The sequence below is a fragment of the Triturus cristatus genome, chromosome 4_1, assembly GCF_964204655.1.
Source record: "Triturus cristatus chromosome 4_1, aTriCri1.1, whole genome shotgun sequence".
Taxonomy (NCBI): domain Eukaryota; kingdom Metazoa; phylum Chordata; class Amphibia; order Caudata; family Salamandridae; genus Triturus; species Triturus cristatus.
This window is the reverse complement of record NC_140585.1, coordinates 109,406,498-109,409,654: the sequence shown is the minus strand read 5'-3', so window position 1 is coordinate 109,409,654 and position 3,157 is coordinate 109,406,498. Positions and strand designations below refer to the sequence as shown.

The 3,157-nt window shown below is 44.7% G+C and overlaps 1 non-coding gene across 1 annotated transcript; it reads right to left on the bottom strand.

The window, feature by feature from the left end:
• Window positions 1-2,616: 2,616 nt before the first annotated feature.
• Window positions 2,617-2,688, bottom strand: TRNAQ-CUG (transfer RNA glutamine (anticodon CUG)). Its single transcript has one exon. It is a non-coding gene; the product is annotated as a tRNA-Gln (tRNA).
• Between the last annotated feature and the right edge of the window lie 469 nt (window positions 2,689-3,157).

The following is a 3,157-nucleotide window of genomic DNA, read 5'->3' as shown; positions in this document are numbered from 1 at the left end:
CCTTCGCTCCTTTCCCTGCAGTTCCGATGGTTCTGATCTCACTCGCCTTGAGCCCCGGAGCTGACAGGACCTTTCCTTTCTCTTTCGTGTCGCTTGCACGCATTGAGCCCCGGTGGCCTGAAACGGCCCGTCCCTGATGGAGCAGGTAAAACTAAATTTTGTATACCTCCTCTAATTTGCATGAAATTAATTACATAATCATTTTATATTCCAATGACCTGTTTGCAGTGAAAATGTATTAATCAACTTTTTGCACCTTGATAAACACAAGATATACGTGAGACTAAAATGCTAATTGCATGGCAGAACAATTAATTAATTAATTATGGTACGCAAACTAATCATAGATTGTGGTGAAATAGAAAATTGCATGATTTACGTTGCTTTGTGATTGTTTGTGCTTTTAAAATCATCAAATGGTAAGTATTATTGCTTTAAATGTTGCTGCAGCTAGGAAATACTAATATATAATGGGGTTAGTGTGGGTTTAAACATCATAATCTTCATTTCTATATTTTAATTACTGTTATGTCTGTTTTTGCTTAAGTTGGCATTCGGGCCTACTAGGCCGCTGTACCCAAGATGGCGTTCTCTGAAGCAGATGCCACCATGTGAGCGCGATGATTTCTGCGCATGTCCAGATGAATCTGGAGATCACCAAATAACCCGAGCTCTGGACACCGTGTTCCCTGTCAAGGATAGGGACTTGTTCGCCTGCCAACAGATGACTATGTGGGAAACAGCAGAAAGGACAATACAGAACCTGTGAAAAGATGACTTTTTACATTGAACTGTTACATTCGCTGCTCTCGCCTGGGAAATATAATGAAACTTTATAGATTGTGCCATCCAATGCCAAGTCATCATGAAGAACCAGGTTTGCCCTGGGAATCATTTAATAGCCTACTGTCCAATCAGAAAAAACAATTCTACCCCAAATGTTGCATGTTAGTATGAAGTAAGACGGAAAAGGGGTATAAAATGCCTCATCCGCCATTGGGTGTTGTCAATAGCTTTTGATTGTTCATGATGTTAGGTTGCATTGAGCTGTTGGCGATTTGTTGGTTTGCCTTGGGTTTATTTTGCGTACGGGAGGAAACTTGCAGTGCATCCTATATTTCGCCTGATGGTTTGATCCTTTGCTGGGGGTGAGACAGCCTGTCCTGGGAGTTGTACCTGAGAATGCGGATAACTCTCTGTTTGATCGGAATCCATCATCGTTGGCAAATTGGTAATTAATTGACTGTGTTTTCTAAATTCATGTTTATTTACTAAATGTTTGATTTCTCTTTTAACAAAACTACATTTATATTATGATCTGTAGTGAATAAATGCAAACGCAAAGAAATGTATTATTAGATAAATACAATTTGAAATAATAAGAAAGTGGTTTGTGGTTCTTTAATAAATTACAGAAAATACCAAATGTTTCCTAGGCTTTAATTGTGTTTTAACTGGTTCTAATTCACCATCAACCAGTCCAACTGGTGGAGTGCCTTGATGTTAAGGTCAGGGTTCTGAAGATGTATATGTATAATATGTATATAATATAAAGCAAATTAATCTTGATGGGTAATAAGGTACCCACATGTCCAGCGCTTTTCTCCTGTGTACAGATTCAAGTGAGATTTATTGAATTGCGAGTGTGTGTTGGTGTTATGGGCCCCACCAATGAAGGAGTGTATGAATGAGTTATTGTGATTAAGAATCTGTGACATAGGGAGAATATGTAAATGTTGTCAATTTTGCGCTGCATCACCCACAATCTCCCGTTCCGGAGCCTCAGACGCTGTATAAGGCCCCAGCTAAACAAACGCATTCGGGCCGCTCTTCTAGCATATGAGCGGTCCTAACACTTACCTCTTCAATTTTCGACCTCTTGGGAGAGGTAAATGCCGCCACCGCGGCAGCCACTCACGCTGACGCCTGCCAATGTGGGCACGATGGGCCCGATGCTCCCGGTGCTAACAAGTCGCGCCACCCAGCCTCACTCAGAAGCTGCATTGCCTCGAGGACATGGGAGTCTTCCATGGTAAGACTACCTAAAAATGCTCCCTGCAGAAACGCTGGACAATATCTGTGGCCCAGCACAAAAACGAACTTCCCTGCTGCTCCCAGCCACCAGGTCACCAAACCTAAAATGGTGGCTGGGAGTGGACCCCGCTGGCCCTTATAGTTGGGCTACTTTTGGGCTATTATTTGCTCAGCCCACATTACAAAATGTCCGGTGCCTGGCCAGCCCAACCCCTCCCAAAATGCCCAGGGGGCAGATCTTTTTGCGCTTGGCTGCGCTCAAACTCCCGTTCCGCGGATGAACCGGCTCCGCCATAAGAAACAAATCAAGACCCAGCACAGTGTCGAGGAAGAAACCTATGGAAATCAGAAACCCCTGTGGAAGCCAAAAGCAATCGATATCTGTCTTAAATCACACATGGTGGCCTAGATATGCTAGTCACATCATTTCATAAAAGTCTCTCTTTTAAAAAGATGTGCTCAGCTTCCAGCGAGATGAAAAATAGCCAAGATCACACATTAACAGAGCTGCCACTATTGACTGATCATTTTCAACACTGAAGTCAGGTAAAGTGCAATTTATTGATAAACGAATAAAACTTCAGGTCCCACCGAGATTTGAACTCGGATCGCTGGATTCAGAGTCCAGAGTGCTAACCATTACACCATGGAACCAGCTGGAAGCTCTGCCCCCACACAGAGGTATTCCCTGCAGGCAGGAAGTGGAGGGAGGGGGGCAGTTGGGATTCTTCGAATTTTCCACTTCTGATTTCAGTCACTTTAAATACCCGCCCCTCCCCTCACTCCAGGCTGCCAGTCACTGCCTGCTCCAAAAATAATTTGGTAAATTCCGGGGGGGGGGGGGCGCTGCCATCATTGGCAAGTTCACAAAGCTGTTTTTCCCAACTGCGTTGCTACGAAATAACCATGGGGCTCAGAGAGGACCCCTTTACTATGAGGCTTCCCCGGGGCCTCGAGCGCCTGCTGTGTTCACTGCAGTCTCCTCACACCGTGGGTGGGCGGTGTCTGCTGCCGCTGCTCTGTCCCAGGGCGCCACATGTCTGTTCTGTGCCTCGGGCTGATAAGACTTTGTTTCGGGGAAGCGTTGATTTTTGCACATTACCAGCGCCTTGAGTACATTTGC